Source organism: Mustela nigripes, chromosome 2 (genome assembly GCF_022355385.1).
Source record: "Mustela nigripes isolate SB6536 chromosome 2, MUSNIG.SB6536, whole genome shotgun sequence".
Classification (NCBI taxonomy): domain Eukaryota; kingdom Metazoa; phylum Chordata; class Mammalia; order Carnivora; family Mustelidae; genus Mustela; species Mustela nigripes.
Genome location: NC_081558.1, coordinates 69,323,159 through 69,335,255, shown reverse-complemented (window position 1 = coordinate 69,335,255; position 12,097 = coordinate 69,323,159). Strand labels below are relative to the sequence as shown.

General features: G+C 42.6%; 1 long non-coding RNA gene across 2 annotated transcripts in view; it reads right to left on the bottom strand.

Moving 5' to 3' along the window:
• The window catches only part of LOC132009937 (uncharacterized), a 149,582-nt gene that overhangs the window by 96,042 nt on the left and 41,443 nt on the right, over positions 1 to 12,097 (bottom strand). Inside the window, exons 1-2 of one of the 2 annotated variants that reach the window (XR_009402099.1) lie at positions 10,096 to 10,228; positions 8,707 to 8,878 (exon numbers count right to left, since the gene is read on the bottom strand). This is a non-coding gene — a long non-coding RNA (uncharacterized LOC132009937). Of the gene's footprint in view, positions 1 to 8,706; positions 8,879 to 10,095; positions 10,229 to 12,097 lie in introns of those variants that run through there. The other variant, XR_009402098.1, reaches the window with a different exon arrangement.

Below are 12,097 nucleotides of genomic sequence, written 5' to 3'. Positions count from 1 at the left end.
CATATACATTGTACCAATGTCAGTTTCCTGGTTTGGACATTGTACTACAATTATTAAGATGTAGCCCTTGGGGGAAACGGGTAAAGGGTACGCAGCACCTCTCCCTACTACCTCTGCGACTTCCTGTAAAACCATAATTATTTCATTAAAAAGTTTAAAAAACATCATTCAAACTTAAGTCTACAAGAAACCAAAAGGGTTGGTATTCTTAGCCTCTGTGCTTTGTTTGCAACATCTCTCCTTCATTGTGGATTGAAGTGTGGCGCCTTGCGCAAGTGTCAGGGACTCAAGATTAAATGGATGCTTTGTTTGTATTCCTAAGGCTCCAAGCAGCTTTGAAGTGTTTGGTCCCCAGTGGGGTCCGAAGTTCAGCATACACAATGCCACACCTGTCTGGACACCCAGGGGCAGACTGGATGACCTCTTGGGGACCCTCTTGTTGAGGAAATTCCTCATGTAGGAGAAGAACAATTTCCAGTAGAACAAGAAACAAGAAAAGTGAAGGCGTGACAGCAGCTTCTTTGAACAACATCTCCCAGTGGAAATAAGCTCTGCTTTCCAGCCTCTGGCCACATTCCACCTTCTACACTCGGAGAATTCTCTCATAGGTGCACCTGGTTCAGATAAGCTTCCCAGAGTTTCTCCAAGCCACACCTTGGTCTGTCACACCCTGTAAACTTGGGAGTTTTGTGGGGCTTTAGGTGAGTAAGTCATCTGTTGGCTGAGCCCTGCTGGCTACAGGGCACACTATACTTTAAACCCTTTAACTGAAAGGGAGAATAAATTAAGAATTGTGTACCTGGGGGGCGCCTGGGTGGCTCAGCTGTTGGGCATCTGCCTTCGGTTCAGGTCATGATCCCAGGGGTCCTGGGATCGAGCCCCGTATCAGGCTTCCTGCTAAGTGGTGAAGCCTCCCTCTCCCACTCCCCCGGCTTGTGTTTCCTCTCTCACTGTGTCTCTCTCTCCCTCTCTGTCAAATAAATAAATAAATCTTAAAAAAAAAAATTGTGTACCTGGTGATCTTGCTGTCCACACTCAGTCCCCATGCTGGCAGGCTACATGCTAGGCAATGGGATGCAGAAGTGGATAAGGCACTTACTGTCCTGCCTTCATGGAACTGGGTAGGGAAAACAGACAGTAAGCAAATAATCACAGAGAAATATGTAGCACCCCATGCCTTCCGGAAGTTACTGACAAGAGAGGGGTAGCAGAAAAATAAACCATGCAAGTTCCAAAGAGACTGGGAGAAGCTCCTCTGGAGGTGTCCCTTCAGTGGAGAGACCCGTGATGGACTCAGAAGAATGGAACTGTGCTCCAGGTGGAGAACCAATGTGTGACAAAGGGCAAGGAGGAGTTCGAAGCTCTGAAGAACTGGAAGTGGGCTGGTTTGGTTGGAGAAGTGGTTCCTGTGGATTGTGGTGAGACATGTTCATTGCAATGAACAGTGAAGACAACCTGCTACTCTGACGGTCAGTCTGGTAGCAAGTATCTGCTGAGACCCCACCGGCTGAGCTACACTTCTGGTAGGGTGCAGAATAAGGTTTGGGTCTGCTCTTAAGGAATTTCCAAGCCCTACAGGAGAAGGAAAATGGGCTTCAAGGACATGAGTTGTTTTCAATTTACAAAAGGGTGAGTTGGCATTGGCAGTCTGAAAATAACACCAAAAGGTCTGACCAGCCTCTGCAGCTGTTTTACATTACCGGGGTACAAAGGTCTGGCCTTGAATGTCTTATTTTTTTTCTCTCCTAATATTCTTGCTTTAAAATGGGGGGGGGGACCCAAAAACAACCAAAACAAGAAAAAAAAAAACCAACAACTTAAAAACAGTCTTATTTACTTTATCCAAGATTAAAGAGCTTGAACCGACTTGGACAGTCTAAATGGATTTTTAAGTGCTTTATGGCCAAGTACTCCTAATTGCTAAAATGCTAGACTGTGCTTCCATGACTCTGTGCAGGGCTTGTGTTGATCAGGTTTGCTTATTTACTCTCCTTGTCAGAGGTCAAAAGCTAAATCTCAGATTAGAAGATTTTAATTTCTGAAACTGAGGATTGAAGCAAATTCTCCAGAATGTGTCATACTTAAATTTTCTTCCTTGGGTCAGCTAGTCCAAGGCCTAACATCTCTAAATCAACATTCAACCCATGAGAAACCAGTATGGCAGTGAAGGGCAGGAGAGGGAAAGATCATGGTCTCTGTGCTTTGGAAACGTGTAACCACCACAGAGAAGTATAGGGATGGGGCAAATTAGAAACTATAGCCTCTGCTTCGGCTTCCTATCACCCATCTTGGAAGCAGCCTGGGATGGCAGAGACCCAGATTGTGAATGCCAGTCCTCGTGTGGTGGGACTATGTGACTCTGGGTGGGACGCTTTACCTCTGTGAGTCTCAGGTGCCTCACTTGCCTCAATGCTCAGTTACCAACTCTAAATCCCAGCACTGAATGCTCAAGCACTTCGCAAGTTGTCAGGGTCAACAGAGTTCTTGTGAGAGTCCCTTCTCAAGAGAGATGGGTCCCAGATGGCTGGCTCTGTTGGAGGCTAGAATCACCCACCAGATGAGGCAGCCATTCACTCCGACCGTCCAGGCAATGAGTGATTCCTGAGCAATTTCACTGACAGATGATCCAGTGTTCTTTGTTCTCTGGAGAATAGAGCCAAAGCCCATTCTAGGAAACTGTAGGGGACACAAAGGGGCCAAAATTCAAACTAATAAGCAAGGATGATTTTTGTCAGGTAGGTGCAAGGGGTGTGTGTAGTGGGTGGGCAGTCCTTTTGGCCCTTCAGAGGGGATCACAGTCCAGCAAGAAAGCAGACTGCGACTCTAATCAGAATGTGGGGTATGGCGGGGGAGCAAGGCAAGTAGGAGACTCGTTCCAATAACTGGAATGGACAGGAGCTGGCTGAGGATACAGGATACAGTCTGAGCCAGGCCTTGAAGGATGGGTGAACCCAAGAGGATTTGAGAAGAGGGATGGGGGAGAGGACTTTAAGCTGAAGAAGCTGCATTTCCAGGTGTACAAGGTGTGCATACGGATGTTGTATCTGGGGCAGTAAGTTCCATCTGAACAAGCTGTTGAGTACCGTGGGTACCACCCTGAATGAAGTGGGGATTGAACAGCCTGTATTTAGTGTATAGGTGTTTGTTGGACGCTTTTTCATCATCAAGGTAACTCAGCAAAACTGACAGAACATATATTGGTATGGATCTCTTTTCATTTATTTTTTCATTTATTTAAAATGTGGCATGGGATGCTCTTTGAATCTTTGTGTTCAGATCAGCAGAAATCAGGAAAGTTGTCTTTAGTTATGAGTTCAGTTTTTGCCTTGGTTTTCCACCCCAGGGAAATTAAGATTCTTACCACGGATTTTAGTTCTGTATCCTGGATTGCTACTGTTCCTCTTAGCATTTTCATCTTTTCTCTTAATTCTGTGTTTTGAAAGCACTTGCCAAGCACATCTTCCACATTATGGATGTGATTTTCTGCATTGTTGGCTCCTAGGGCTGGATTGGGGCTGGGGGCAAGGACCATGAAGGGATAGCAGAGCAGAAATTTTTTTTGTTTGTTTGGTAAGTAAGAATACTGAGATTTATACCAACTCCAACCTCAAAGGTCATTTCTGAACCTCACGAGACAACTTCTCAGGCTTGCTCTCCCGATAATTGATCTTATATTCCACAGTGCTTGATTTTGTCTTTCTGTCCCATTCCTCTAGTCTCCTCAGACCTGAAATCTGGCAGTGGGTTAATAATGACAACTCATAAATTAGTGGTTCTCAACCTTGACCACAAGCTATGTTTACCCTCATCTACCTAGGAAGATTAAAACATGTTGATGTTCATCCCCAACACAGACTTTGTTGGGGTGGGGCCTGAGCCAAGACTATGGAGAGATAGCGTACATGAAACCCAACCCCCTTCCATCCCAGTCACCATTCCCACCAGCAGCATTCCATGCGGGGACCATACCTCCCTACTCACACCAGCACTCCTGTCTCCACTTTTCCACACATCTGCTCTCAAGAAGTCTCCATCTCCAAGCAGAATATAATGAAGTAGGGACAACAATTGTTTTAATGACTATGTAGTCTGAGGACTGCATCCCAGTTTCCTGAGCACTTGTGTGGTTTTTAAAAAATTTTCATGTATTTATTTTAGAGAGAGAGAATGGCATGAGAATGGAGAAGTCAGAAGGAGAAGCAGACTTCCCACTGAGCAGGAAGCCCAATGGTGGACTCAATCCTGAGACTCCAGGATCATGACTTTAGCCAAAGACAGTTGCTTAACCAACTGAGCCACCCAGGCACCCAGCACTTGTGTGTGTTTTTTGTTTTGTTTTAATCAGAATCTCAATATGAGAAACACAAATGTGTTTGTTGATTGCATTTCTTGTTGTCTTTTAGTATAGCATTCTGTATTCACAAATGCTCCTCTTTTCTTGCAGATTTACTTGGTCAAAATTGAACAGTTCTGAGTGTGTCAGAGACTTAAAATCCATGCCAGAATCTAAGAGCAATCTAGAGAAGGTCATCATATTCATATTCGACAATGACCATCACCCCTCACAGAATGCCCTAGCTGAAGATTCATGTGAGAAAGATGATTTTACACATAATGATTATGTCTAGTTTCCCAAAATCTTTAGGCTTATAAAAGTTAGACCTTATGCACTCTTCTTACTTTTCAACTATATGGTATCACATTATTTTTGCTTCGTTTCTATTGACTTTTACTCACTCAGTTCAGAAAAGATTTACTGGTCACTAAATCATGCAGGGCACTGTGGGATACCTAGCAGATCAACAGATCTGCAACAAATCAGCAGATCACCTGCTAGTTGATACCTAGCAGTATCAACAATATCTCTGCTTCCAAGGGCTTCCAAATTTCTTTAAGAAGATACATATAGACACAAAGAACAAGTTAAATACACAGATACACTTACTCTACCAGGAGTATTTGGTATGCCTGTGCCCTGGGGAAGCCTGCCCCTCTCTGTGCCATGTCACAACTGTGAATTTTGGCTATGTGAGTATGGGAGGCCTGCAGCTATTGTGGTTAATTTTCTGGGGCTCTGGTCTCCCAGCCACAGTGCCATTCAGGTAGACACCTCTAGAGTAGATTACAGGTAAGGGAGTTGCAGCAGGGCATGCATCTTCAACATTTCTAATGAGGAAATGCTAATGTTTCTTTTCTTCCCCCTTCTTATTAAGAATGTGTGTCTATATTCCGAAGGTTCAATGAAGTCTATTCTAGAAGTCATTGAGCAATCTATTTCTTTTCATCTCCGTGGAGTGTTTGATGATAGAGCCCTCCCTGTCCTCTAGGAAGGGAGAAAATTATTTTTGTTTACTGATGATCTGAGATGTGGTCTTAATAGCTCTTCAAGGTCCACTGTGGAAGTAACAGATGCTGCTGCATATGTGGAGAATAGAGGGCAGAGGATGAACAAAGGAACAGAACTTTAGACATGGGCCTGATGGTGGACAGTTGTCCTCGAAGGAGGAGACCTTCTGGTAGGGAGTCCTTACCAGTCTCCTGCCAACACATCTGTCAACTCTCTGAGTTGAGCAATTTCTCTGATGCCATCTATAGCAACATTTTTCTAGATATGTCTCCTAAGGCAAAGGAAACAAAAGCAAAGATGAACTATTGGGACTGCATCAAAATAAAAAGCTTCTGCACAGCAAGGAAAACAATCAACAAAGCCAAAATACAACCTACTGAATGGGAGAATATGTTTGCAAATGACTTATCTGATAAAGGGTTAGTATCCAAAATATATAAAGAACTTATACAACTCAACACCAAAACCCCACAAATAATCCAATTAAAAAATGGGCAGAAGACATGAACAGACATTTCTCCAAAAAAGACATCCAGATGGCCAACAGAAACATGAAAAGATGTTCAACATCACTGATCATTATGGAAATGCAAATCAAAAATGCAATGAGATATCACCTCAAACTTGTCAGAATGGTTAAAATCAAAACCACAAGGGTTAGAGTGGTTCTGGAGAAAAATGAATACTTGTGCACTTTTGTTGGAATTGCAAACTGATGCAACCACTGGGGAAGACAGTATGAAGATTCCTCAAAAAACTAAAAAATGGACCTACTTTATGATCCAGTAATGACACTACTAGGTATTTAACAAAAATGAAAACAAAATTCTTAACAAAAATGAAAAATCTCTAAGTGATATTTTCTATGAATAAAGCCTTTCTTGGACACCTGGGTGTCAGTTAAGCATCTGACTCTTGATTTCAGCTCAAGTCATGATCTCAGTGTCATGAGATTGAGCCCCAAGTCTGGCTCTACTTCAGCACAGAGTCTGCTTGAGATTCTTTCTCTCCCTGTCCCTCTACCCCTCCCCTCTATGTGCTAGAGTGCTCTATCTCTCTCTCAAATAAATAAATAAATCTAAAAAAAAAAAAAGCCATTCTTGAGGACACTAGAAAACGTAATATTTGGCAGATTTTGTCAGAATCATCAGGTTATCCAACTGATCTACAGGGAAACTCTCTAGTGAACAATCCTGTACATGGATAATCAGACTTTTACTGTTTTATTTCTAAATATAAAGTCAGCAAATGATCACTAGACCTTGCCAGTTGCTACCACCCATTCTCCCTTCTTTGATAAGTAGGTTCTGTTTGGGTAGCCATGTACCTACACTTCCCTTCCCAGACTTCCTGCAGATAGAGTTGGTCATGTGGCACATGATTAGTAAATGAGATATAACACCATATTTTCCTGCATGGGGTTTCTAAGAAAGATCTTTGAGAGTATACTAAACTATATCCACATTTTGCCGTTTAATTTTCCCTCTGTTCTAACTCTTTCTGGAATGTGGATGTGATGCCCAGGGATGAAGGAGACATCTTGCAGCCTAGTAAGGTAGGGCAAGCAGTTAGAAGGAGGCTGGATGCTTGATCATCTTATGGAGAAGTTACAAGCCCTTAGACTGTCTTGTGAGAGAATAATCCTTATTTAATTAAATGACCACAGGTGGCTTTCTGTTGCTTTCAGTCAAGCCCAATTCTAACTGACTCAACTTGAAGAAAGATACCAAATGAAACCAACAAATAAACAGGAATCTGGAGATCAAAAATAGTGCCAGGAATGGACAAAAACTCCAAAATAATTCAAATAATTATATTACCCCCAGAGGTGCATTCATTTACCAATATCTATAGGGTGCCTTTTAAAAGGCTACTATGAAAAACTGGATAAGAGATAAAATAAAATGTTATAGCTACAAAACAAGAATAGAACACTGTGAAAAGAGATGATAAGAAAAAATAGAATAAAAGATGAGACCTAAAGGATCAGTTTAAGACATTCAGCATCAAAATGATGAGTTCCAGAAAGAGAAAAAATCATTGAAGCTAAAATGTAAAAGAATACTTCAATGAAAATTCTCAAACATGTAAAGACCTGAGTTTCCTTATTTAAAGACTACATGAAGCAAAAGTGAAAAAAGAGCCTACCAAAAGCAAAACATGATTTTTCAGAGCTCTCAAACTCTTCCGGGAAACAAAGTCAGAGAGATTAAAAGTCAGACTGGCATGGGTCTTCTGAAGAGCAACTTTGGGTTTGAGATGTGGGAGGATCACCTTCACGAATCTGAGAGAAAGTAAATCGCCTAGGAGTCTATTGCAAGCCCAAGTCTTATTCAGGTATAAAGGAGAAAATAAATACATGGACTAAAAAACACCCTGCAAATCACACTTTCCTGGGAAACGGCTAATGGATGAGCACCAGCAAATTAAAGGAGTAAACCAAAGAAGAGGAAGGCATAGCATAGGGTCTGAGAAATGTGCTCCAATCCAGAAGAATCTCTGGCTGAAGAATTTGTAGCAGGTCACGGGAGCTGGATTAGAGAACATGGGCTCCAACAGAGAAAGCCAAACAAAGAGAATGAAGGGAACTGTTTACAGGAAGTTTATCTGATACGAAGGAGCACTACAAAAGAAAACACTGCTTGCCTTTTGGTAGATCAGATTCTGTGTTTGGGTAAGATACAGGTCCATAAAAACCAGGCAACCACTAATTTCAGAAAAATGAAAAAAAAATTGTGCAGGGAAAAAATAAAACCTTCTCCTTGCCACCCCAATGAGCATTATTTTTATAGCCACAATATGTAAATACTGACTGCTACCCAACAATACAAAAAATAATTCTATAAACGTTTTTGGAAGGATAGCTGGGAAGTGGGTTTTGGGGGCATCACAATGAAATTTTGGTTCATTTTAACAGGATATTAATAGATAAGTTCTAAAAACTGGGGAATTAGGACATAGGGATATGAAAATATTTAGAAACCTCCAGGCTAATATTGGGAGAAAGCAGTTCAAGATACTGGGAGCAGGCTTGAAGAAGGGTTGGGATTGTGGGGGGCTAGTCTTCTAAATCTTTTGTCACAATGTAATTGTGAGATGATTTGCCCGTGCTACACTTTCTTTTTTTTAAATTATTTTCATTAACATATAATGTATTATTTGCTTCTGAGGTACAGGTCTATGAATCATCAGTCTTACACAATTCACAGCACTCACCATAGCACATACCCTCCCCGATGTCCATAACCAGCCACCCCACCCTTCTCCCCTAACCCCCCAGAAACCCTCTGTTTTGTGAGATTAAGAGTCTTTTACTTTTTGTCTCCCTCTTCCACTGCTTCAGATGATCCCATCCTCACCTGTTACTGGAATCTTGACTGCAGCTCCAAGTGTTACACAATCTGGCCAGCTTCCTGCAGGTGCTGCCTGAAAGTAGCTGGCCTAGGGCCCATGCGTATCTTCTTTCTTCCCCCTTGGGCTTCTCTGCGAAGCCCCAGGCAAGAGCCACCTCGCTTCTGATGGATGTTCAACCTGGAAATAGAATGGAATTAATACCCGCTGAGTCACATCTTTGACCAACTGCTGGTGGGGGGACGGATGCCGAGCTGCTGGAAGCATCCTTCCCTCTTTCTTCCCATGGGTGGACAGAGCAGAGACATATTCCTGCAGCCGTCCAGGTTACCCCCCTGATAGAAAAACTGGTCACCTGCGGTCATGGCCGAGATCTTTGAACTGCTCTTCTGCCTTCCCTGCCTCACTTCCTGTCACTTATCCCATCCCTGGGGTCAAATCCCCAGTTTGCCTTGGTCTCAGGCTTTCCTTTCCTGCAAACAGCAGTGAGGACAACACTGATTAAAAGCTCTTAAATAAAGCCCAAAAGAAATGAAAATGAATCAAATAGTTAATTTTTAAAAATATATCTATACAGAACATAATAATGTAACAAGGAAATGCAAAGTGTTAATTTGGGTTTTTGAAACCGAAGGTAAATACTTGAAAGGGAAAGCTGATGGTTTGGAATCTATAATTATGGGCAGTCTCAGCAAAATTCAAAGTTGAAGGGGGAAGGAAATAACAAGTAAAGAAATATTCTAATGTTTCCTTCATCATGGGAGCTGAGCTGATAAAATGTCTTGTGGAGACGGAGTGGCCATTATTTAATTTCATGTAGCACTGGAAGATAGAGGATTAAATATGATAATATTTACCCACCATCAGAATGGAACACAGTAACAGCTGTAGGTGAATGGTGGCAAGGGAGATAATATAGGAAAAAAAAAATTTTGGCCAGGCCATATGCAAGGAAAAAAGTAGATAAACCAGGACCAACAATTAATGAGTTAAAAAATATTAAAAAAAAAGAAAAGAACTAAAAATAAATATGTCCCATAAGCCAGTAATCATAAATGGTCTGAATTCTTCCTTTAAAAAAGTAGACCCTTGGGTTAAAAAAACAAAATGAAATTTTCATCTACATGCAGTTTCTAAGAAACATGTCTAAAAATAAATACTAATGAGGAAATGTTTATTTTAATACTCAATGCTATACCAGCAAAATGTGAAACATTGAAAAACAAGAAAGGTAATATTTCAATGTAAAGATAATTCAAGACCTGAACAATTAAGTGAAGAAAAGAATTATATTTTTCTTATTAAAGATACAATCCTTGAGGAAGACAAAACCAGCAAAGACTCTACAAGAATTTTTTTTTCTGCCCTAGAAAGCATGTTTAAAAATCAACACTTACTTGACTTCAAAGAGAACAGACTCTCTCCAATAAGGGGCTTCACTGGTCTCATTTTGGAACCACATTCCTACACCCCTCATAGAAGTCATTTTTGTCCCTTCCCATCTGGTCCTGGGAGGGTGCATGGATCAAGCCTCAGGATGGTAGTGAGCAGGGGCAGAGTTGGGGGTGGAGCAAAGGGAACTAGTGTTATCCAGTGCCTACCATGTGCTGACACACCTGTGTGCCCCCAACCTTTTCTCTATTTTCTCCTTCAGTTCTGAACACAGCCCTATAGAGCCATTGCCAGACATTTTGGGAGTGATTGCTGGTTATTCTCACCATTCCTCATTCTCACCGTTCCCTGTTTGGACTCAGATCTCCATCAACAGGAGCAAGCAACGTCCCTGCTCTTTGTTGGAAGGATTTGCTGTATCCTCCGCCTCAGATTCAAGATCCCCTTCCCATCTCTGGGTTGCTTTTTATCACCCCCATTGTAAAATAGGAACTACCACACTGACCCACTTCCCAGAAGGGCTGTGAGATGTAAGGACTAATTACAAAGGCTAATAAAATATTTACAGAGCCTATGACACACTTTGGATGTGCAAGGGCTTACTTAAAAACATTGACAGTGCTGGATAAACACTGCATGGAGCCTAGTGCCACTCTGGAGAAGAGTAAACAACTTGCCAGGGTAATTTCAAGCTCTATTAGATGCTTGCAGCAAATATCACTGTTATCTAAGAGGAGAGAAAATCTGCCACACAGGAAATCTTGACTGAAGGCCACAGCCCAGCCATGCAGAGCAATGTGGTTTGATTAAAATGAGCAGTGACCTTTTGTGCAAGCACTGGTATCTCTGGGCTTTTTCAGAATTTGAGAAGGTAGAACTGAGTCAGTGGCGGACAACCTCGAGTTCAAGCTCCAGGGTCTGGCCTGCTTGGTAAAGAAACCCCACCCACTCCAGGAATCTGAAGCAGAGGCGGCTCTGGGGTGACCAGGCCCCAGAAAGGGAGGACGTCTTGGTGAAAAGTGTAGCTGCATTTTGGATCTTAGCAGAGGATGGTAGAAATAGCAAATAGCGTGGCCCATTTATGTAACAAAAAGAAAGCCATTGTATCAGGGGTGCAGACCGGAAGACAGAGCCCATGCCAGGAAGTTGGTGCAGGGGAATAGAGGTAAGAGAAAAAGCTGAAATGATACTGGGGGGACAGTGGGATCATCCTGAGATTGGCAACAGTGGGCAATTGCTATCATCTAGGGCCAGGGGAACGAAGGTGGTGGTGTTGCCGGAGCCCAGATGTGAGCTGCACCCACAAATAAGACGCAGTCACCACCAGAGACATGACTCAAAGCAGAAAAGGCAGGGCAGAAATCCTGGTATGTGGAGTAGGCATGGTGGATACTCTGGCACAGAGCAGAGCAAGGGAGGGCTCTGTGAGCCAAGGCCAGATTCCCAGCACAGAGCAGGGCAATGGAAGGTGGGACCAAGCAAGGTCAGCTAAGCCAGATAGAATGCTAGACTCCCACTGAAGAACAATGGGAAACATTCATTGGTCTTTAAGCCAGGAGTGACTTTCCCCATCAGGCACACTAGATAAACAGCAGATCAGGAGCAGACCTCTGGCCTCCCAACTGCCTGCCTAGCTCACGAGTTGTCACCTGGTGAGCCCCATGCCTGCAGCACCCACTCCTTATGAGAGCAAGTCTGTGGGCCAAGGGATAGGAGTCTGATCACTTAACACAAGTTGTAAACTCCCAAGGCTGATGGCCTCTGGGAGCAGGTTGAGTGCTCTCTCTTTCTCTCTCTCTCTCGGAATTTGAGTTCTAGCTTTTTACTGCTTCAAAGACCTGGTGCCAGAGGCAATCTAGTTCTAACTGGTTAACCATATTCTCATACCATGTAGGCATAGGAATTCCAGCTCCTAAAAGTCACCTTCACTTCCACCACAAATTGCTCAGCTGACAATAGGGTCAGTGAATGGGGCAATGTGTTAAAAACATCAGAATATGTGGATCA